This window comes from Thermobia domestica, chromosome 3 (assembly GCF_964235325.1).
Source record: "Thermobia domestica chromosome 3, izTheDome1.hap1.1, whole genome shotgun sequence".
Classification (NCBI taxonomy): Eukaryota; Metazoa; Arthropoda; class Insecta; order Zygentoma; family Lepismatidae; genus Thermobia; species Thermobia domestica.
The window spans coordinates 14,026,173-14,052,274 of NC_137456.1; the positions used below are offsets into that span (position 1 = coordinate 14,026,173).

The following is a 26,102-nucleotide window of genomic DNA, read 5'->3' on the forward strand; positions in this document are numbered from 1 at the left end:
AACATAACCGTGGGATATTAAACTGAAAGATATATATATATATATATATATATATATATATATATATATATATATATATATATATATATATATATATATATATATATACCGGGTGCGTCATTTATAATGTCAAACCTTGATGACGGAGAAACCAAAAGAGAGAGAAAAGCGAAACTTTGCACTAAGCAACTATACAAAGGGGCACATTGGTAGACGTATTATTTGACATCACCGGATGAACAGTGTTGCCAACCCAATATAAAGTTATGATTTTTTAAATGGAACAACCTAAATTGTATTTCATAATTGAATTTAACACTAAAAAGGAAGACGAAAGATATGCCATCTGCAGGTCAGTGTTGCAAACTTCTCGAGAAATAACGTTAAATATGTGACATATTTAAACGCCTTTTGCACACACAGGGAGTGAGGTACACACTAGTTTTGGACAATAATTTAAATATTGGCCAGAACGGTTTAAATTGACATCAAGTTTAGATGGGTTTGTTAAACAGTGTTCACATAACAGAAAAGACAAAAGTCGAGTTTGGATATGGTGCAATAACTCGAAAAAGACCATAAGTGCATTACGGTTTAAAATTTATAGAACAATTTGGCATGTCATAAGAAGCATTCTTACGTTTATTTGAAGTCGATAAGTCAAGTACTTACCGAGATATACGAAATTTTATAAAAGCTGACAGCGTTGCCAACTTCTACAGCGCAAAATTCTCAGCTTTTACAAAATTCCGAATATCTCGGTAAGTACTTGACTTATTGACTCCAAATAAACGTGAGAATGCTTCTTATGACATACCAAATCGTCCTATGAATTTTAAACCGTAATGCACTTATGGCCTTTTTCGAGTTATTGCACCATATCCAAACTCGACTTTTGTCTTTTTTGTTATGTGAACACTGTTTAACAAACCCATCTAAACTTGATGTCAATTTAAACCGTTCTGGCCAATATTTAAATTATTGTCCAAAACTAGTGTGTACCTCACTCCCTGTGTGTGCAAAAGGCGTTTAAATATGTCACATATTTAACGTTATTTCTCGAGAAGTTTGCAACACTGACCTGCAGATGGCATATCTTTCGTCTTCCTTTTTAGTGTTAAATTCAATTATGAAATACAATTTAGGTTGTTCCATTTAAAAAATCATAACTTTATATTGGGTTGGCAACACTGTTCATCCGGTGATGTCAAATAATACGTCTACCAATGTGCCCCTTTGTATAGTTGCTTAGTGCAAAGTTTTGCTTCTCTCTCTCTTTTGGTTTCTCCGTCATCAAGGTTTGACATTATAAATGACGCAGCCGTATATTCTTACGCTTTTGCATTCAGTTGGAATGGTTTCGTCGTCATTTTGAAGAAAAAGAAGAAACGATAATCGTTAATTAGGGATATATAACTCACTGGTAGAATAGAGAGGTACCTGAGAAGACGACGAGCGTCTTTAGTTTGTCGGGCATGAGGGTAGTAATAAATAAGAACAAATATTTAAAAATAGAGAGTCGAGGGTCTAAGTTTAGGAAGAAAGAAAAGGAAGATTGTTAGAGCGTTTAGAACTTTGGATGCGTGTTCCGTACCTCAGTTCCTGGACGTCGACTGGTCGTCTCCATGTCTAAGCCTCTGTACCAAATTGGCGAGGGAGTTGGAATAGTTCTCTTCCGCTGTTCCTCACACTCGCTCCTCGTGCACTTCTCCGCTTCTCGTGTGCTTCTCCCATCTCCCGGATCCTGGGACGTTTTTATACTAACCAAAGAAGGAAGATGGCCGTCGAAATTACGGAAAACATCCAAAGTACGCACGTGTAAGGATTCAGGAAAGTGCAAGGTAAATGGAATTTTCGACTTATTTAATAATTTGTCAACAGTTACAGAACACTTTGGTTACATCAGATTACATAAGTTAGATATAACTACAAAGAATGAAGAATGAGGAATCGTCTACTAAAGAGAATTTTGAAATGTTTGCTGACTGTCTTATTATTCCAAGTTATGACTGTTTGTCATCATCCACAGAAAATAAAGAGAAAAAATAAAAATAAAAAATGAAATCTTTATTAAATCTTGATTTCTTTATATACTGAATACTAGTAATATGAGGGAAATCCAATATCTCTACAATATGTTCATTGCCAATAAAAACTCTTAGTTGTTATTTTGCTGCAAGAAGTTATTTGTGTTGTGTATATACCGTAATTTATACTAATAAGTAACCGGTTTTTGTATCTATTGTTGATTATCTTTTTGGGAACAGTCATACGCATAGAGGAAAACAGATTACTAAAAAATAATAAATTTGTAACAGTTTCGCCAACTAACTGAACATATTGGCTTCATCAGACATTGTAACGAATAAGAGGCAGTTAAGTATAAATATAAAAGGATCATTGAAACTAGTTCTGAACGCTGATTGGCTGGTCAGAATGAACTCAGCCAATCATAACAGAAGTTAACAAAAATGAAAGAGATTTATGGCATTTAGTTTCACTTTTGTCAACATCTGTTATGATAGGCTGAGTTATGATCAGAAAATTGAAGAAAATTTATTTACAAGAAGGGGTAGAAAACAAAAGTCAGGAAAGACTTGTAGCGTATGAGCATGTCACAGCAATCTTTAATCGTTTCGATACAGCAGTCACTTTGAAAATATTTGCTTAGTAGTGTTTAACCCTTTGGGAATTTATGGTACGAATCGGTACCATGGAATAGTGCTGTGTTTAAATGCTTATTAAGCTTATATACACGTAGGCCTATTGCTCATTTTTTTTTAATTGGTCAAGTCAAGCATGGACCGGTTTCGGAACCGGATGGTAAACTTGGATATGCCAAGTGGGGCTGGAGGGGTGAGGAAAATTAAAAAAAAAAAAACACCCTTAGTTTTCAAGATATGAAGATCAAAATTTTGCATGCGGATTGTGTTCACCTTTGAGGGTTTCTCTCTCTCTTTTTTTTGTTTTGTTTTGTTTTGTTTTGTTTTGTTTCTTTGATACCTATCTGAACCCGGTTCTTTTAGGAAATACTTTTAGGAGGAGAGCATTTTTTGTCTTTATCTATTTCTCCTTTTTTCCCCAGGGTGCGTATTTATTTTATTTATTTAACAATCATCAGATACAGTTCAGAGGCCATTTTATACTGCATATCTAACAACAACAACAATAATAATAGAAAGGATTTGGAATGATAACGACCAGGGTCTGTTTAGTAGGTACTATCCCAGCATTTGTATGGTAGGACTGAGGAAAACCAGTCAGGATGGTTGGCAGCGGGAATCGAACCCACAACCTACCGAATCCGAAGCCACGCTCTACCACTTGAGCTACTTCTCTCGGAAAGATTGTCATTTGTGATTTTTAAAAAACGCTCTTTTTTAGATTTTTAGAAACCTAAACCTCGAATCGAAAGAAATGATTGGCCTAAAGTTTTAGGTGGGTATACCGATACTACCCGACTCTAACTTCGGCGCTGGTATCAGGGCTTAATTCAACCATAAATTGGCCTCGAAAATGTTCTCCAAGATGCCTATTTGATGTTTGGTCGAAGCGGCTCTTTTCAATCGTTTCTGATAACAAAAACTAGTTTAATTTTTTTTAAAAAAAAAGTTATCGGACCAAGTTGCAAACACGAGAAATATTCGATCATAACGTCGCCGCAAGCGTCATATGCTTAATTCGGTTTAAATTTGTCTTGAAATTGACATAGACCTGATGTGACTCCCCTCAACAGCCGCCCCTTTATAAGAATTTGTTGAAGTTTAGCATCAGTTTTCAACACCGTGAGTGTATGAAATATTGTCCTACATGTTAAGGTGGAATCCCGGGACCATCGTAATGCATTTAAAGCAACAAAAGAAAGCTTCGTGTCTGAAGATCGCAACAAAGACTAGATTTGAACTTCTGACAGTAGTATAACGAAGTTTATTTCTGCTTTTCCGAGACATCTAAAATTCTAAGTTCTAGGTGTGGTAGTTCATGAAAACAGTTTGTCTTCGTATTATTGTATTGTTTGTTTGTCTATTCTTTATACTTAGCTATTAACGCTTCAAGTCATTAATTATTTGCTCTTTGGGACATAGCTATCATTGTTTTAATTCAATAGTTGGGTGACACAGTAGCCTAAGTACCATCAGCAATAGGGGCGATATTAGTATTAATACGGATACTAATTTCGACATTATTGCTGTTGGTACTTAGGACACTGGGTCACTCAATCTATCAATTCTAAAACGGTCATGCGGCAACGAAACCAAATTAAACTTTTTCTATTTTAATGCAATTATGATCCGACAGAAGAAAGCTAAATTCATTCTCCGAGTTAAAAAAAAAAAAAACAACTAAACACAATTTGAGAGAGAGAGAGAGAGGTTGCAGGCTGCAGGACGGACAAACTACAGATTGAGGGCGATTAATCTCTTCTTGGTTATGGCCCTGATTATCATAACAGCTAGTAGGCTGTGGTTCGCGACCGATTTACAATGTTACAATTCAAAATTTCAATCTTAAATTACTCCAAATACGCTCAACATTTTAATTCAAACGAGATATGTGTATTTCTGTGTACATTAATACATCCTTTGAAAATGTCATAGTGATAGTTAGAACGAAAGGAATGAGCAAGGTGGCGGAAACAACATTGGTCCAAGTCATTTTTTCTTCTTCTTATAGTTATCAGTCATACAAGTACAACCACTTCTACAGCCTGACCTACTTAACGCAGAGAGCTAAATAAGGTCTTAAATTAATCTATAACATTATAGGTAATCTTTTTCTGAGTCTCTGGTTGAAAGGTTAAGTGGTTTGGTAACTGTTGTCCAAAACATAGCTCTCCATTCAGACTTCACTTGTTACTTCATATACATATCCTGCTTGTTATGCAACCGATACGCGCAGAGATTCAGTGTAAGTTGCCTATAAGCAAGGATATTTCATTATGATTTTCTTATGAACTTTGTACTTTAAATCTTAATAGTGCAAAGAGTAATAGTATTGAAACCCCCGATATATATATATAATGTGTGTGTGTGTGTGTGTGTGTGACAAGGGATGGAGCGTATACCTACCTAAAAAATTAGCATTACATCACTGCTTATGCAGAGGAATTTGATACTTCTTTGATTTCCGCAGTACTTTTAAAAACATAAAAATAAAGAAGCATCCTTACTTTCATAAATGTTATACAGTGCAAAAAATGAACCTTCAACCTTCAGTCAACCAAAATGAATCTCTCCAACATAAGTACGTATTTGTTCTAAAGTTGAGAAAAACAAAATTATCATTTTAATATCAAGAACAGTCCATTCTCTCTACCAACTTTCCGCTTTCCATGGAATTGATTTATATTTTAATTTCTAAAAATAGGTCTAATTTCGTTGTTGAACATAGTAGTTGACTTAACGAAAAGAAAATATAAATTACATTCCGTTTCTTGAGTCCCGTGTAAACAAAATCGATACTCTAGAGATTGGTTGTAAGATATAGAAACGAATTTTCTTAGGGTAAAAAAAAAATCACCATGCGGTGTTCTCTCGAGTAGAATCACGAAAGCAATTCCCGGCAGAATATAATAGCATGTACAAAGAAGATGAAACACTATTTGCCGCCACATTAAGCAATTTTCATGTTCTTTTTGGAGAATCCATATAATCTGCCCTTGGTTTGGATTTGCATGTTCTTCCCTCAGTGGTTTTTGTGGTTCTTCGTACAAAATGAATGAAAGAGTAAACCAGTCATTTACGTAGAGCTTAATCATCGAAGAAGGAAAATTCAACGGAAAAAGTCAAGGAAAGATTTGTTCATATTCAAGGATGGTCATATCCGGAGGTAGGGTTGAAATTTCTTTTACTCCGTGGAATGGCGAAGAAATAAGCTTTTAGGAGGGAGAAAAACTATTTTGTGAAATCTTAAATAAAAAGTTGTGAAAAAGACTCATTAAATCCTTCGTCTTCAGTATTGTATTATATGGGACAGAAACATGGACATTACGCAAAAATTATGAAAAACGACTGGAAATTGTGGAAATGTGAGTGTGGAGAAGAATTAAGAGAATTAGCTGGGTCGGGGAGAAAACGAATGAGAGGGTGCTAGAGGGGTGGGGAGAAAAGAACAATTTAGGTATAATTATTAAGAGGAAGAGCAACTTGTTGGGACATTAGCTAAGAGGGAATTGTATCATGAAGGACATGGTAGAGGGTATAGTGGAAGGAAAGAGAGGGAGGGGCGAAGGAGTTTACAATTAATGGACGATATTAAAACAGGCAAATCGTACGTGAAGTCGAAAAGGTTAGCGGAAGACCGTGGAGCATGGAAGCTTCTTAGCTGCAGCTAGTGACCTGCCAATAATGGCAGTATGCATGTGATGATTATTTGTTATTTGGTTCACTAGCTGATGAGAGCCTTTGGTACACATAGTACCTGGTTCCATTCTCGGTGGGAGAGAATCGAACGCATTACAGTGATCATTACAATGTAGGTCTACGTCTCAGGTTGCCTCGGTGCTGAATAATTACGTTAACTGTAACAAACTTATTAAAATTTAATCATATTTTCAATGTTCGGATCTTGAATAATATTAACCCTTTCAGACTTGATTTTTTGTTTACTCTCCGATTTTCTTTTTGCCTTATTATTATTTTTGAGTTACCAAATGAAATATAAGCGTCAATTTGTTTGCGGGTGTCATATTTAGAGAATTATGGACAAAACATTTTGCGTGCACTAGTGTTGAAATACGTATGTAAACTACAAAATGGCATCAATCGAAAACATCATTGTGATCTACATAGTTTAGAAACTAAAAACACATCACTAAAACAGAAGGAGAATTTATTGCAAATAGCTTGTTTCCCCAAGAATAAAACAGCCTACGTGGCTGAGCTTTGTCCATCGTTATAGCCCCTGTAAGTACTCTACAAGAAATACACGTTACTTCCTGACAACAGATGAAGCATCAGTGAAATAGCGGAAAGTGATTTAGACAAGTTCAAAGAATGCTGACATGAAAACAAAGCCATTTCGAATCCTCCAGAGTAAGTCCATTAATCTTAAAATATGATGTACACAAATGTTACCACCAGGTCCGAAAGGGTTAAAATCTCAGATAATATGCGGATAAAATCTGGGCGAAAAGATCATTATCATTATCATAAGTATTTGGCCTTCATTGGCAGGTCTCTTGCAGCAGCTGCGAAGCTCTCATGCTCCACGGTCTTCCGCTAACCTCTTCGTCTTCACGTATGATGTTTCTGCTTTTATATCGTCCATTACTTGTAGCCTCCTTCACCCTCTCCCTCTCTTTCCTGCCACCATACTCTCTAGCACGTCCCACATGATACAGTTCCTTCTTTTCTAATGTCCCATCAGTTTCTCTTCCTCTTCTTAAAAATATCTAAAAATGTTATTTTCTTCCTCATCATTTCTAACACCTTCTCATTCGTTTTCTGCTCGACCCAGCTAATTCTCCATTATTCTTCATACCCACATTTCTAAAGCTTCGAGTTGTTTTTCGTTATTTTTGCGTCATGTTCATATATCTGCCACAAGCAATGCACTACTCCATACAAAGCATTTTATGAATATTTTTCTCAACTCTTTATTCAAGGTCCTACAAAATAGTCTTTTCTTCCTCCTTAAGGCTTCTTTCGCCATTCCTGTCCTTGATTTTATTTCACCTTCACACTTAATATCATTACTAATAATACTACCCAGGTACTGAAAACTAGTCATCTGTTCTATTTTCACCCCTTCTACTTCTGTACAAAGCTCCACGGAGCTGTCATCATTGGTTAGCATCCCATGAAACGGTTCCAAAACAGCCGAAACTAGAACTGCGCCAGAAGGTCCTCCTATGTCTTTGGCGGACTCCTCGCGGCATCGTGCATCCGGAACCGCTATCAGCTGGTCAGAGCATCAATGCAGCTGTCTACTGTCAGCAGTTGAGCCGTGTTCTAGGAAAACTCAATACTATGGAGTCAGTACTTGTCAATCACAAAAGGGTCCTCGTGTTACAGGACAACGCTAAGCCCCACGTGACAAGGATGACTGGGGACACCATTCTACGCCGGGATGGGAAACATTATTGCATTCGCCATACTTCTCGTACATTGCACCGTCCGATTTTTACCTGTTCCATTCCTTGGACAATCATCTTAGAGGACGCCAGTTCAAATCCCTAGTAGAGTTGCAAAATGCACTTGATAGTTTTTTCGCTTAAAGGCCCACCAAGTTATACCGCGATGGAATCCATAGCCTTCCAGAACGTTTGCAGAAGGTCGTCGATGCTGATGGGGACTATTTTTGATCTTCCGCGCACGGCTTAACTGACATATCGATTTTCGAAGGTGGTGGGTGAAAAAGCGACAGAACTTTCTTGGTTAACTCTATATGTTTGTGGGTGTCACGGTCACTATAGAAAGATTATACTAACCTGCAATGGTTCTGTTTTTCAACATTTGATGATGGATTCTTATGTATCTTGGTGCGTTTAATCCAAAAAGGACCTTAGCTTGTGTCCATCACGTCAGATTTGTTTGCAAATGGCAGTGTATCAAATGTAGTATATGTCAAAAAATATCACAAATGTGCGACTTAATTACGTAGTTTGATTGTCGATATTGCCTTAACATCACCTAACATGACCCACTGATGATTGTCATACTTTATTTTCTGGAGCACAAAAAGTAAATTTTCGTAACGTTCTTGTAAGTGTACAGAATGTCTTATGAGTATTGATGCATATCTTTTACCGCTGTAAAGCAGGCCAACTGTCAAGCTTCGTTTCGATGAATCGATGAATAGTCTCCAATCAGTGCTTTCGTACGGAATGTTAAAAGTCTGAAACAGTCCACAGACATCATTGTAGAATACTAAGTCTCTTTCTTTCAACACGTCTGGAAGAAATTGCTGTTCTCTGTGCCTGAACCAGGACAACGAAGTGTCCGTTGCCATCTACGTCAAGTAAATGTTCTGGTTGCTTAGGCACGGGCACATCTGCACCATGAGGGACAGGGCGTTGCGTCGATGGCACATTTGAATAGACCATGTTCTTTTTAGTCTTGATATTGGAACCCTAAAAACTGTTTGAACAAAAGTAACAATCAGCACTGTGATTTTGTAACTCGCGCAGACCATCGGAAAGCCAAATCTGAAAGCTTGTTGTTTGCCCGTTGACCACCGTCTTAGTCTTTCAACACACGTATGGCAAACATAGTGAGTGCCCAAGCTTTGTCTTGATATCCTACTTATACGCCGAAATACGCGAGATACACTAGCCGCACGAACGTTGTTGTCTGAATTTTTTTGCCTTGCCAACATGAACTCAACACGAATGGATTCTGCAGACGTTTTACAGCTTCTTGACGCCATGTCAAACGTTGTATGTTTGCTGCTCCGCCGATACACGCACTTTTGATCGCGGAAGATGCGTACAAACGGTTGCACAAGCACTAAAAGTTGCAATGTACACCACGTAATGACGCAAGTGCTGTCATCTGTGGGTTTATGTTGCCAACGATTTGTTTTCATCATAGAAAAGCAGATGGCATGTATTTCCTGTGTTCTAACATCTATCTGTACGTCTGATATTTGTATTATTTTTAGACATATAATACATTGTGACATATTGTGATTTGCAAACAATTCTGACGTAATGGAAACAAACTACGGCCATTTTTGGATTAAACGCTCCAAGATACATAGGAATCCATTACCCAATGTTAAAAAACATGACATAACTAAAATAATGCAGGCCTGTGTTATTTGTTACATTAATTGCAACATGGAAAATAATTTCGACTTGTAAATATTTCGGTTTACGAAAAGTGTCACCAAACGAATTAAGTTTGTAACCCGAAGATTCATTGTACTTGAATTACAATTCAATTGTACTAAAATTGAAAGTTTATCTCAAGTTATTTCCTCTTTTTATGACTTTGAGCGAAAAGGTCATATATATATATGAGGCACTTAGACCTTACTTGCATAAATCGAGGTATGGTACATCCAACACAATGATTAGCCATTGTTAGTTAGTAAGTAAGGATCAGTCAGTGAATTTAGAAGCTACAAACCAATCAACTTTTATATTCAGTTCTTTATTGCAATGTGCCAGATCACAGGGGAAAGAAACTGTTCATCCTATCTCTTATCCGCTGGCTTAGTGGTCCCAACTATCCACGTGAGGGTAAAGAGGCTAGAACTTGGCTTCAAGCAGAACACTTAGATATGGAAATCACATCTCTGTAGAGATGCAAAAAAGCCGGCTTTTTTGAAAAAAACCGAGAATTTTGGAAATTTTGGCTTTTTTCATTTTCATGATTTTTCTACCCAAATAGCTTTCTTATAGTATATTCTATAGTTAGATAAGATTTCCACGACCTGAATGCCATATTTAGCTCTGTAATTCACCATCAAGATGGATGGAGCACATATTTTACGAATTAAAGCTAACATGAAGAATGTAGTATTTGAAGGCAATTTTACAGGTTATTTAACTTTATTTTAACTTTTGAGTTATCGACATTTTTTTCCTTCTCTAGATCATTTTAGTTTGTCATCCGTGTTTCATTTCTAAGAGCTTAGTACTCCAGCTTCTAGCACGAAAGTTAAACTTACGTTTTTCTATATATCCGTCAAAGCATACATTTTTCAATATGTCCGTCAAACCGTATTTCCACATTTCTGTTATACTGTAGTTGTGCAATGATTTAGAAATAATTTTCCAGATACAACCTTGAATACCAATTTATACAAATAATCAATAGCGGATTTAGAAAAGTACTTTGGGAGGGGTTTCTCTGATTGTTTCGTTTTCTAAAAAGTCCTAATTTTATTTGGGAGCAGCTTGAAGTTTATGAGTACAGGCATAACTAATATTTCGTTTCGTTTATATGTTTAGCAATAATCTTCCGGATACAACCTTGAAGATCATTTTATACTGAGAATCAGTGGCGAATTTAAAAAAGTGTTTTGGGAGGGGTTTTCTTACTACTAATGTTTAGTTTTTCTAAACATTCGTAATTTTTATTTGACGGGAGCTTAAAGTTTATGAGTAAAGGCATAACTAATAGATATTTCGTTCGTTTTACACATTCCACAACTTTGGAGAACAGGCTTCAGTCCGAAAGACCGATCCTCTAACCTTCGCAAAACCGTCACTGCTGGTAATTAGTAATAATAACGATTTAAAAACAATAAGAAAGGAAGTCGGCCAACTCCTACACTCCTAGTCGGCCAGTACACGCACTATTTCTACATTCTCAGATGGAATGAAGGAAGGCTTTGTCAGAATGGTCGAATGCTGGGTTGAATCCCGGACTTCCCGATAGAAGCGCAAAAGCCAACCACTCAGTCACGTTTGTTGAGCAGTTGTATTTAGCTTAACTTAAATATATTCCGTAGTATTTTTTTTTTTTTTGTTCCGTAATGATATGTTGAATCCCTCTTGTTAAAAATTCAGAAAACTTGAGGACTGGGTAAACCGTGATGGTGGTCAAGGGCGCCCATGTTGTGGTTTCCAAGGAGGGGCAAGTATAAGCGACGTTTCAAAAATAGTTTCAAATTTTGCTGTAACTAATGTAAAAATCCTATTGGATTTTCAATATTCTGAAGTACATTTTCCTCTAGGGGGGGCAAGCGCCCCCTTAACCCCCCTGATGGGCGCCCTTGATGGTGGTTATAAAAAACTTGACTGTAGAATTTCAAGAATATACAGAACCATGTGCAGCCTTTAATTGTATCATACAAATCTAAGTATTTCTCTTATGTTTTATTTTAATTTTATTTTGTTTCAAAAAGAGGGTATGGAATATTTTGAAGTAAAAATACTACATACAATTTTGCTAGTTATTTGTGTATTTTTTGAAAGAAGTTTTTACTCTTAGGGTTGGCTCGTTTACACCAGCTGTTTTTTTTTTAAATAACTGGTTTAAACTAAAAAAATTAAAAGAACAAAAATGCGAATCGTGTGAACTTCATGGTGACGTTTCACATGTCAAACCATCTGCATTAGTCTTATTTCCTTTTCACCTTTTAATCAAGGTGTCCCATGTTCAATTCTCGGTCGAACCACAACCCTTCTTTCATGTGTAAACCAAGTACTCTTTCGGATGTCACTTTAAGCGAAAGTCTTCTCCTTGATAACCTCGGTATTACGTAAGGATGTTAAGCCTAAACATACAAAACGAAACCAAATTATATATTTCTGCATGCCTGTTGTTTTATAAAGAAGCGAAGGTTGCTTAAATATATTGATTAAAATTGGTAAAATTTATCGATTGCCTACCTAGCTTCCAACATTAGCTTGGATTGGACTTTCAATGATACCTACATACTAAATTTGTAATTTAATACTTCAGTTTTAGAAAAATAAACACACTGCTGAACAAGACTGCACTTATTTAATATAAAAACACATTTACACGTGACGTTTCGATCTTCTATCCAAGATCCTCATCAGACGTGAGTGTACGTCTGATGAGGATCTTGGATAGAAGATCGAAACGTCACGTGTAAATGTGTTTTTATATTAAATAAGTGCAGTCTTGTTCAGCAGTGTGTTTATTTTTCTGATTTTATTCGTAAGACGTTGACTATGATTGTGTGTCACTCAGTTTTAGCGTACTGATTATAATACGTTGACCTTTAAATTTTACATGCAAATTAAACTTTACAGGATTTTCCCGTTATTGTTTTACATTTAAAAGAATGACGGGATTTTCCCAATGGCTAGGGCGGGAGTTTCTCAATTTAAGAAATTTACTGACCGGACTTCTTTAAGCTTATGGGACCTCTTCCAGCATAACCCCGTTGTTGAATAATAACACCAAGGCGAAACAAACTTATTTCTGTGAATATGTAATATAAATACATAAAGCAAAATATCTAAATCAAAAAACCTGGTTTAAACCCCAAAAAAGCCTGGTTTAAACTACCCCCCAAAACGGGTTTTTGGCATTTTCAGAAACAACCATGGTTCTTGCCAACTCTGCTTACTTTTGTATATAGGAGGTTAAAATGTGTTTATTATATACATTGGTTAATCCTTTGGAATTCATAATGTAAAAATGTTGAAGTAAAATTGTTTAAAATATCTTTTCGAAATTCATGGTTTACTTTCGATGTTTTATATTATTATCGGCATCAACCACTAATTAAATGACTTTCTGTGTTATAGAGAAGCGAAACAAAGTCTGCTTTATCGATTTAAAGCAGAATTTTGAAAAAAGCCCAAAATTTCCCAAGCAAAAAAGCAAAGCAGAAAAACCGAGTTTTTTTTTCAAAAAAGCCGGTTTTTTTTTCGAGCCCTTGCATCTCTACATCTCTGCACAAACGACAATTTTGTCATTCTCGAACGTCAAGCATTTAAGAGTCGCCTTTGGCATTTTATTGCCTAATATTACATACGCTCTATATTCTTTACGTCTTTTCCTTTCTCAAATATCACTTACAAGTATTACGTTATAACTTCATCACCGATTGTTACTATCAAGAGCAGCCTCTTCTTTTCGATAACAATTATTATTTCATACTCCGTCCACGTCCAGCTCGCTGACTCTATAACCTTTACATAATCTCTTTACACTGTATTGTTACACATTACCGCTTAAACAATCAGTTATTCAACTCATAGACTAATACTATTCATGCTCATGTCTCTCATATCTTTGTATGAGAGGTTTTGGCAATGTGAGGTTTCCGGCTAGGGATGCGCACGAGACGAGTCGAGACAGAATTTTCCTGACAAAATTCGAGTCGAGACACAGCTCTTCCAATAGAAAAAAATACATTTTTCGAGTCGAGACATCATTTTTACAGCACATTTTCGAGACGAGACAGCCTCAAATCTTGTCTCCTGCGCATCTCTATTTCCGGCCGCAATGTTTTAGTTAGGCGAGATTTTGGCCCGCGAGGTTCTGGAGGACGAAGTTTTGACCCGGCGAGATTTTGGACGGTGAGGTTTTGGTCCGCGAGGTTTTGTAATATCTCCGCACCTCACCCCATTCTTCATGGTCATACTGCATACTTCTATGCATCCCGATCAAGAGCGGACCAAGACAATATGTTCACCCGGGCAAAGTGACTTTTTGCGCGCCCCCTAGTACTAGGCTAGTACATGTTACATTTCGTTACAGTGGTTTTAATATTTTTTTCTTAAAAAAAATCAAAAAGGTAAATTAAAACTCAAATGCATGATATAGGTACATTCTTTCTTCTACATGCTATGTCTCCATTTTTCGATACAGCCCCCCCTAGCACTATAAAAGTTTCTTCTTACATGCTATAATGAAAAAAGACAATGTAATTGACGGTACTTTACAAGAATATAAACCAAAAAAGTCAATATAACACTTTATATAATGTACTTTTTTAGGCTTGCTTTGGCGCACCTCTGACTGTTGCGCCCCGGGCAGCTGCCCGATTTGCCCGGCTCTTGGTCCGCCCCTAATCCCGATTGAATACTCTCTTCTCACATTCACTTTTTTCCTTCCATTCTGAAATTGCGTATACTTCATTGCTTTATCATCTGTTTCTTGTCACCATGCATCTATTTTCTCGTATATTGTTTCTTTATCATCTAACAATTGCTACTGTTTTATTTATAATGTAGTTATCACATGCTAACTCTGCATTTTTATCCCATCACCCAAGTCATTGTCATTGTAATCGTAGAGATCAAAATGTTAATGCTATTACGAAGAAATGGATAAATAATGTGTACAAAAAAAGGTGAAACAGTGCTCTCACCTCCTTTAGACCATCCAATAATAATCCTCTCTGTGCTTACTTCCTTTAACTTCCCTACCCAAAGAAAGGGCGTAACCCTCTAAGAAGTAACTAGCTATCAAGCTAATATATACTTTTTATTTTATTTGATTTATTTTTGTTGTTGTTGTTCCAGTAACACGTTAACAGTGGTAGACGAATTTAATTGTTTTAGCCCCAGATTTTCTTACTGTGTATTTTGGAATTTTATTCTTATTTTTATAAAATAAACTAGCCTTTGGCCAGCTGGGGGCTTCGCCCCCAGACCCCCGTATTTGCTCGGCCTACGGCCTCGCATTTCGTATGTTCGTGCATTTATTCTTAATGTTTCCTTCAATCGGCCCAATATCCCCAGATCTCATACTTATCATCCTTTGCTCCTTAATACTATGCTTAATAACTCACAGTTTATTTTTTTTATAGCAACCTTTGTTTTGTCAACCACAATTTATCGACTTATTATATAATGAATGATGATGTTGGATTCTCATTTTCAGAGGTTTTTTTTTCTTATTTATAATTTTCAAAAAAGAAATCTGAGATTTTTGTTCGACCATAACTCTTGCATATTTGTAAGACAAAGGTCGATTCTTTTTCTTGTAACTTTGTAGTATTTCCACACCACCCCTGTGGTATCCTGCTACACGCATACTCCTTTGAATGAAAGCTTTTGCTTCGTCATGTCTTTCCTATACTAAAAAAACTGGAACGTAAGTGGTATTTGTGTCTGGGAAGGTTCGTATCATAGTGTGAAAATGAAGTTCAATATGATTTGTATTTGGACAGGCACCAAGCATTCTCCATAAAGAAGCTTAAAGGGATTTATTTTTGAATAGACTCTTATGTTACTATCAAGTATAAGTGAAAAGGAATTTTTGCAGCAGACATGTATCATACTCCGAAATGAAAGTCCAATGGTGTTGTTCCCTGGGTAATTCCATAGCTATCACTCACTAAAAGGAACTATCGTAGAAGTTGTGGGTATACAACATTCTTTACAAAAGCGGTTAGTTCAATTATTCTTTCAGACTGAACCAGTAACACAACTGAATCCCTTGATCGGACACGTCCAAGTGCGACGTACAGTTGGCCGTGAGCGAATACGTCACTGCGCAAGTCAACTCCAACAAAATAAATTGCCCAATAATTTTCAGATATAAAAGGAGTTCCTATAAATAAACCCCACCAAAGTTGGGATTTTTTATTTCTGTTAATTTATAAAGGTAAGCAAGAAAGTTCTGTCGCTTTTGTGGAGGTCTGTGTTCAATTGGACCTCGCACCGTAAGTTGAATGCGAATGAGGATAAGACGAAGGTCAGCTGTTGTTCTGCGTATGTGCAGCATACTACCTAGTTATGGTAGTGCAGTTACATTGTGAACTTGCGTAAGAACAGAGTGAATGAGACCTCCACAGAGCGTCATAAGGGCGTATATGCAATACGAGTTCAAAGTGGGGACAAAGGCAGCTGCAGCGGAGCGGAATTCTACCGACTTTCTTTTTTTTTTTCCTATCTCAACTATCTGAAAGATAAGATTTTGTATCCCAAGAAAACACCCATTTAAATAGCATAGGAATTTCTTCATCCCCTTTCGACCCCTGAAAAATAAAAAAAAAAAATCACTTTTGGCAATTTTTTCACGGTTAGTTCTCAAAGGCTACAATCATGCCAAATTTCATCATTCTAATCATACCGGAAGTGCCTAAACATTTTAGGGTGTAGAAGACGGCCCATATAAATAATATTGGAAAGATTTTTCAGTTCCCCATAAAACCACTTTACGTTTAGAAATTTTTATTTGTGATGATTCACTTAGGTAAAGCTAACGGAAACATACAAGCATGCCGAATTTAAAATTTTTATTCCAATTCTAAGTACCTAAAACATGAGATTATAGGTCCAGAAAAAGTCTCATTTAAATAACATGGGGAAATTCTTCATCCCCTCTTTAGACCCTCTAAAAATTAAAAATATTCACTTTTGGCAATTTTCCTGTGGGTGTGTCCCAAAAAGCTATAATCATGTCAAATTTAATCATTGTAGCCCTGCAGGAAGTGCTCAATAATTTGAGGGTGTAAAAGGTGTCCCATATAAATAACATGGGAAAGATTTTTCAGTTCCCTATAAAACCACTCTAAAGTTAGAATTTTTTACTTTTGGCAATTTTTCTATCGGTTAGTCCTGGAAGGCTACAATCATGCCAAATTTCATCATTCTAATCTTGCCGAAAGTGCCTAAACATTTTGGGGTATAGAAGACGTTCCATATAAATAACATTGGAAAGATTTTTCAGTTCCCCATAAAACCACTTTACGTTTAGAAATTTTTATTTGTGATGATTCACTTAGGTAAAGCTAACAAAAACCTACAAGCATGCCGAATTTGAAACTTTTATTCCAATTCTAAGTACCCAAACATGAGATTTTAGGTCCAGAAAAAGTCTCATTTAAATAACATGGGGAAATTCTTCATCCCCTCTTTAGACCCTCTAAAAGTTAAAAATATTCACTTTTGGCAATTTTCCTGTGGGTGTGTCCCAAAAAGCTATAATCATGTCAAATTTAATCATTGTAGCCCTGCAGGAAGTGCTCAATAATTTGAGGGTGTAAAAGGTGTCCCATATAAATAACATGGGAAAGATTTTTCAGTTCCCTATAAAACCACTCTAAAGTTGGAATTTTTTACTTTTGGCAATTTTTCTATCGGTTAGTCCTGGAAGGCTACAATCATGCCAAATTTCATCATTCTAATCTTGCCGGAAGTGCCTAAACATTTTGGGGTATAGAAGACGTTCCATATAAATAACATTGGAAAGATTTTTCAGTTCCCCATAAAACCACTTTACGTTTAGAAATTTTTATTTGTGATGATTCACTTAGGTAAAGCTAACAAAAACCTACAAGCATGCCGAATTTGAAACTTTTATTCCAATTCTAAGTACCTAAAACATGAGATTATAGGTCCAGAAAAAGTCTCATTTAAATAACATGGGGAAATTCTTCATCCCCTCTTTAGACCCTCTAAAAATTAAAAATATTCCCTTTTGGCAATTTTTCTGTGGGTTTGTCCCGAAAAGCTATAATCATGTCAAATTTAATCGTTGTAGCCCTGCAGGAAGTGCTCAATAATTTGAAGGTGTTAAAATTGTTCCATATAAATAACATGGGAAAGATTTTTCAGTTCCCTATAAAACCACTCTAAGGTCGGAATTTTTTACTTGTACTGATTTACTTAGGTAGTGCCAACGAAAATGTGTAAGCATACCGAATTTCAAGTTTCTATTCCAATTCAAAGTACCTAAAACATGAGATTATAAGTCCAAAAAAAGGTCCATTTAAATAACATGGGGAAATTTTTCAGCCCCTCTTTAGACCCCCTAAAAATTAAAAATATTCACTTTTGACAATTTTCCTGTGGGTTAGTTCCGGAAAGCTACAATCATGCCAAATTTAATCATTGTAGCCCTATAGGAAGTGCTCAATAATTTATGTCAGCTCATGTAGTTTTATATATAGTTAGGATATTTGAGACTTAACTTTATAAAATAAAATAGTTTATGGTTTAAAGATGCTCATCAGCTTTTCCTGCGCTTTCTCAATGTGACACAGTCCCCTCTAAGCCAATGTCCCAACCAATTTCTCTTCCTCTTCTTAATAATATCTGAAACTGTTCTCTTCTCCACCACCATTTCGAACATCCTGTCATTCGTTTTCTGCTCGACCCAGCTAATTCTTTCCATTCTTCTCCACACCCACATTAACATAAAATGAAAGACAAATTTCTGGGTTGTAGCGAAATTATTTAAGTAACTAGAGCGCATAGTATTTTGGATTCGATTGTCGGTGAGAGAATCACTGAAATTTGAACGCATTACAACGAAAACCCATTAAACTGAAAACCCATTTTTCGTATACAGGGTGCACCATTATTTTGAAAATCCCTTCTAACTTTGAAACTAATATATAAAATTCGATGAAATTTTGTAGCATGCAAATATCGATATACAAGTTTTTTTTTTTTTTTTACATACTTCGTATTACCACCGATTCACAGTGTTGCCAACCCAAAATTAGCAATATTTAACTACGTTTTTCATATCTTCGGAAATATTGATACATCAAACTGCTGTAGACGACATTTTGATCTTTACGCTAACTGAAAACTATCTTTATGGTTGAATGTGATACTTATCTAAGTACCATTTTTAAATAAACATTTTGGAACAATATATATATATAGTCTAGGAGGCTTAGATGGGCGGGTCATGTAGCTAGGATGGAAGAAAGTAGAAACGCTTTCAAAGTCTTGACTGGAAGAGCAATCGGAAAACGACCATTAGGAAGACCTAGGCGCAGATGGGAGGACAATATTAAGATGGATCTCGCAGAGATTGGAATACAAAGTAGAAACTGGATGAACGCGGCATTGAACCTCCGGGTTAAATAGGCCATAGAGTAGTGATATATATACTTCCGATGTCCTAAGATACTTCCGATGTTCATTGACACGTCGATCTCACTTACGTTGTTAATGCTGCAAAAGCCTTCAAGAGTTGAATGTTTACGGATGTTTGTAATAGATTGGAACAACACTGAATGATGAATGTTATAGTCTATTGAAGATTTTTGTTTAACATGTAGCTTCGAAATACGTAATAAGATGACTTAGGATTTAGGAATTAGATTTCTAATCTTTCGGCATCTAAGGCCATTTAGCTCGTCACGTATATGAGGGATGACGTCCGTCGGACGGTTACACTATCCGAAGAAAGCGAACGAAGAATGTATTGGGGGGTGGAAGGAAGCGGCTAAAGACCTACATATTAGGTACCATCCCGGTATTTGCCTGGTGTGAATTTTAAAAAAAATACTCAGAATGGCTGGCCTGAATAAGCTTTTACACATTTTCGACCCAGGGGCGGATCCAGGGGGCGATCGGGGCAATCGCCCCCTCCCCAGAAGAGGAAACTTTCTTATTTTATATATAAATAAACCCAACCATACAAAGTTTGGAGCTCTTAAAAGTAGCTCTAAGTAGCAGTATTACTACCGACCGCCTCCCCAGAAGTCCGTCCTGGATCTGCCCCTGTTTCGACCGAGTGTCCCCACCGAGAGTCGAACGCGGGACCGCTAGCGCCAAAGACGAGAGTATTACCGACTACGCTACGCGGGCCCACTAATAACATGACGAAGTACCATTTGCAAGACATATAACTTTATGTTGGGTTGGTAATAGTGTTAATCGGGTATATCGGTTAAACAGGTATTGCGGAGTATTTGAAACAATTTTTGGATCGTTATTTCCATGTTACAAAATTTCGTCAAATTTTATCCATTAATTTAAAAATTGCAATCCCGTTTCAAGATAAATGGTCCACTCTGTATAGCCATAACGCAAAAAGGGATGTTGGGAATTCAATCAACCATTTAAATCCACTGGTTACCCCTAGTTCTCCCATAGTTTGTCCCTAATAGACGTTCCACGGTTTTTTTTTTTTTTTAAATACCCAGCATTTTTTTTAAGTATTTGGTACAGTGAAGTCGTGCGAAAAATATGAGATAAAGAAGGATGGCGCAATTCCAGAAAGTTCCCCATCAGGATCCTGCCGCCTACAGTCGAACAATTTGTCCATGTCGACCAGATGCCGCAGTCGGAAAACCGGCGCCTTTCCGCGCGATTTTCGACCGCGACGAATAGTTGGCTTGCCGAGCAATCGGCAAACAGCCGGAAATGAGCATTAAATACGTCGGCGCCGCAGTCGAAAAGAGGCCGACATAAGCAGTCGGCAGAAGGTCGGAAAGAGGCCTTTATGACTGTTCTGCCGACTCTGATGGTCTTCAACAGTCGGCAAAGGGCATTTTATTTTACGATTTTCGACCGCTTGCCGCCTCGGCAAAAGGTCGGCAACTTTGAACAAGTAGATCGTCGTGTCGCAGCGGACGGGTGCCGGTTGCCTCTGGCGGCCCGCCGCCGTCGACGGCGGCAATCATTCTTTCCGAGTGGAGTGGATTTTAGTTTAGCGTCCCTTTCAGCAGCAAGGCTATATGAGACGTGGACCTACTGATTAACGTGGAATCCGAACCACATGAGCTCCCGCCGGGAATCATCATTCTTTCCGACCGCGACTTCCTGATGGGTTTCGGATCTTTCTGAAGTATAGCGTAATAGCGAGGCGTTTGACTTAAAGATGTGGGTTTTATGTTTAAGATGATTCCAGGATTATGCTTCTTTTGAGATCACGATCTGTGATTTTAAATTGTGTGTCCGAGGCTCTTAGAAAGAAAGAAAATAAAATGAAATCTTAGATCTTAACGTTCCATTAGTTCCTTTAGGCTAAGGGAGACTAACGGTGAATGATGCTAGAAGAATTGGTGGAATGATGAAAAGAGAGGAAACGGAATATCCCCAGGAAACCCAGAAACATGATGTTGTACAGTCCGCAGTAAAAAACCTGCAACATGAGCATGTAAGTTTATTGTGAAACGACGAAGTCTTTTGTTCCAAAATAAATGTGGAGGGGAGGACGCCGAGGTTTCTCACAGACGTTAGGTTGATTCTCTGCGCTGTTAGGCGTAGTTTCACAATAAACTTACATGCTCATGTTGCAGGTTTTTTTTTTTTTTTTTCTGGGGACTGTACACCACTAAGTTACCTGTCCGGGCATCAGAGGTTAGCGCTTATTCGAAAGAGGTTTTAGCTTAAGCTTAAGCCACATTTCTAACATAACATTTGCACTTAGAGTCAATTGCAGACTTTTTTTTTTTTTTTAAATGCATAAAGCTTTATCGTATGGAGAGTTTTTAATCGATTTTCATTTTATTGTTTTTTGAAATGTTAAATTATTTTTCCAATAAATTATGCTCTAATTATTAATATAACGTGAAAACTTTTATAATTTCATACAGTAACCGTATAATACAAAGGGTACAAGTTTCCGTGATACATATATACAATGATTATTTCAGGAGATGCACTGAGAAAAATCCCTTATCGGACAATGGTACAGGGGCGGATCCAGGGGGGCGATCGGGGCGACCGACCCCAGAAGAGGAAACTTTCTTATTTTATACATATAAATAAAACCCATCCCAAAATTTGGAGCCCTTAAAAGTAGCAGTATGACAACCTACCGTCCGTCCAGAACTCGTTCCTGGATCCGCCCCTGCAGCGGTATATTGTACAAATGTACGGAATCTTTATGTTTACTATGGGAATCAGTACGGAGCATGTGTTATTCATATGCTACATACTTTTCCCACTTAGATGTTCTATCATGCCGTTGCAACATGTCTGATATCTAAGTCTTCCGTATATTGCATACATACACATATGTTACATACGTCAGCTATATGTTACATACGCCCATCTTTATGTAAGATCCTGGCCGCCTATATATAGTTCTTTCGTTAATACAGAAAGTACGTTTATTTGGAACACTTATACGTAAAGTACGTATAAAATATACTTTGAAATGAAATCTTTGAGTTTTACGTCCCACGGTTATGCCGGTCAGGCTAAAGCAGACGGTGATGATGAGTAATGAATGAAATGGTGGAATGAAGAAAGTGGGAGGAAACGGGAGAACCCCGAGAAAACCCACGCACACGGTGTTTGTCCACCACAAAGTTCACTTGGCAGGGGCTGGGATCGACCCAGGGACCCCAAGCACCAGAGGTGAACGCTCTACCACTGAGCCACCACGGCCCCAAAATATACTTTGTCAGTTATACTTTTGCTGTACGTTAAGTGCAAACACTACAGCATTTATACATGTAACCTACGTGCAGCATGTTTTTTTTTTATTATTATTATTATTTTCCTTAGTGTGCTTCTATATTCACAGTACTATTTTTCACCCACTCACTTCCGTGCTGAAAGCACCTGGCATCGTGTATGTGGGTTTTTCTCCGGGTATTTCCATTTCATCCCACATTATCATTCCACCAATGCGATTTCCTTAATCATCCGTCCCCTTAGCCTAACGCGAAAAATCGTGGGACGTTAAACTGACAGACTTGATTTCGTTCCATTTAATAAGTGTAAGTTGTCGTAAATGCGGATCCCCAAGAAATTTATGTTGGGGGGGGGAGGGGCGAAGTGTGGAGGAGTGATCCTTCAGCAGTAGTCATTATGTCTACCTAGTATTCAACAGCTCTCTAGCATTATTCTACACTCAATAAAACGATAAGTAATTTAAAGAACTGTCACCAATATTCCCAGCAAAAATAATAAAACCAAATTGTTTTTATTAAAAAAAAGCACAGATGTAGTGTAAAATTAAATTTTTAAGGACATCAACCATTTCTCTTCTAGAGCAACCACAAGTTTCTTTTTTTTAAAAAAAAGTGTAGAAATATCTGTGGAGTTACGAAGTTTTCGGGGGGGGGGGATCAAAACCCGGTGAACCATCCCCGTGAGTGCGCTGCTGTCACGGCATAAAGTACTGTAATTGTCCCTATATCCTGTGGATTAAAAAAAATAAGCACGCGTGTAGAGCAAGAATTAATAACGCATGTCCACTGAATCAATAAACACATGTCGAGAACCCTTACGAATAACATTATAACTTTTGTTAATAAAAATTGTAAAGAGTTTGACCATATTCAAATGCACTTAAAGAGAACATTTTTTAAAAAAGATGCATTTTTGTTACTTACACGCTGATAAACAAATTGAAGAAAGTCGCTCCCATCGTCCATTTCAGTAGACTATTTAAAAATGTGGATCACTCAACGGGAAGTGTTTCACTCATGGGACGGAGAATACGTTATGGTATGCTTAGCTATGATGACGGTCTGCTGTGTGCTAGGAAACAATCAATATTGGCGAATGAGATTAACTGTGTTTTTTTTCTTTCTTTAGTTGCACGCACAGTTAGTTCTCTGTAAAAATAGTAGGGGAGGAATTTAGGGGAAAAAAACTAATAAAATAAATTATGTACGTCACGTTTTTTTTTTTGTTTTTTTTAATATCGAAAATATATTTCAACCGTTCATATTGAATAATGCGGTGCAATATACGGTTAACAACAGTTATACGTAAGAAAAAGTTATGTATATACTAAATTAAGTAAATCATGTAGTTACTGCATGTCTTTAGTGCACGGGTACCTAAATCCTATTCCCGGTGTGAACCGTTTAAATTCGAACTAATTACGGAGGTCTGGATTATACCTTAAAACTGTAGGAGCACATCTCATATAGTGTTGGTACCGAATTAAACCCTAAACTTCAACTCTCTCTCCTTCTTTCTTTCTCTCTTTCTCTCTCTCTTTCTCTCTCTCTCTCTCTCTCTCTCTCTCTCTCTCTCTATATATATATATATATATATATATATATATATATATATATATATATATATATATACCGGACATTAAAAGTACCAATTATTATGCATTAGTTGCGCGTGTTTTTTCTGATTCTTGTACCATTCAACGCGCAATCGGCATAATTAATTTCGTTCGAACCTGTGTTGCATATTCTTTCACACACGACACTCTGGTAATACGTCGGGAAACAGTTCCGGACAGAAGGTGACTATTTCACACCGTCAGGTGGTGTCAGTGGCTATAGCTCTGTAAAGATGCATTTCCGGACATATGTTCATATGAACGTTTTTACTTGTCTACCCGTAAGGAATCTGCCCCTGATTTTTGCCGTGTCTTTTTGAAACACCCTATATATATATATATACACAAGGGTTAATTCCCCGCTTCGCTGGTTAAAATAAGAAAAATTAGTAATATATTCCGTAAGTCAATCACTTTTTATAATTACTGAAGCCCTCTCTGATAGATGATGTTTTTTGTCTTCCATTTTTCAACCAGAATATATAAATTTTCGGGATTTCCAGCTCGAGACATTGCCACATACAGAAGTTGGCCGTGCAAGAAGCAGGAGGTTCTGTGCCCCCTACCCCAAGTTGCGGAGATGAATTTGGATTTAAAATGGCATCGAAAGTGTCACTATTCATTTCAGCGACCCCTAAAACTATGGATTCAACACTAATATCGGTCATTTTTATATATCTCCCCTCTCCTGAGTTCCACCATAAAAGTGAAATGATAAATACCATCCCAGACTCGAACCTCATGTATGTTGAAAATTTGATCGAGATCGGTCTTGTGGTTCAAGTGTTATTAAGTCACAAACATAGTGACTTTCATTTATCTCTCTCTCTCTCTCTCTCTCTCTCTATATATATATATATATATATATATATATATATATATATATATATATATATATATATAGATATATATATATAGATATATATATAGATATAGATATAGATATATAGATAGATATATATATATAATAGATGCATCCTTTAATCGCGACTGAACAAGTTACAGAAGATTACAACCCTCTCTCTTTCTCTTTCTATGGTGGGACAAAGGTGATTACTCACATAAATCTTTTGCAATACCTCAAATATTTCCATTGTAGTTCTCCCGAAGCGAGCACGAAACTTGATACTTACTCTTTCTTGGGCTGCGGTGGTTCAGTGGTAGAGCTTTCACTTTTGGTGTACGAGGTCCTTCATTCGATCCCAGTTCGCACTAAGTGAACTTTGTGTGGACAAACACCATGTGGGGGGGCTTTCTCAGGTTTCCCTCGTTTTCTCTCACTTTCTCCATTTCACTGGCTTGTGAAAGGCCGAGATTATCTTAGTTTGTAGTCACACAGCGCTCTGCCTTCTTTGAACTGTCTTACTCACAAACGCACATTAAACATGTCCATGATACCATCATCCCATGTGTCACTCAACTAGCGATAAATTTCAAGTAATGTCACACCACGCAAATAGAGGAAACGAGAAGTATCGTAAGTACCAAAAGCAATCATCACTCTCATCACTGCCGCTAGATTTCTGTGTATCATACAGTGTTTGCATCTCTGTTACACATTGCCAAGTGCTCGCGTATTTTAAAACAAACAGCACGTTTCTATCTCTTACCAATACTGAGAAAAAAATTGAGGTATTAAAAATTAAATGCATATCGAACTGTTAGTTTAAAAAATGGATAAGGAAAGCAGAAATAAATTGTTTTTGTGGAATGATATACAGAGTGATTCAAGATGGATGGATCTGCCTAAAGGATGGATCTGTCTGCAACGCGTTCTTGCCACGCCGCAGTTAAGTTGCGAGTTACAATACGCTAGGAAACACAATAAAATGCCACACCACCTACAAGTCACTGTAATACACTTGTTCGCGTGTGGCAACTAAGCACTTCAAATACTAGCCAAATAGAAAAGGATGTTATAAAATAGAGGATCTGCCCTTACAACAAAATCTTGAAGCCATACGTCACAGTTTCACCACCCTTACTCTG

General features: G+C 37.0%; 1 long non-coding RNA gene across 1 annotated transcript in view; it reads right to left on the reverse strand.

Annotated features, from left to right (window-relative positions):
• The window catches only part of LOC145681679 (uncharacterized), a 39,359-nt gene extending 15,849 nt beyond the window's left edge, over positions 1-23,510 (reverse strand). The window contains exon 1 of the long non-coding RNA XR_014130858.1: positions 23,422-23,510. This is a non-coding gene — a long non-coding RNA (uncharacterized LOC145681679). The remainder of the gene's footprint in view (positions 1-23,421) is intronic.
• Positions 23,511-26,102: the final 2,592 nt, after the last annotated feature.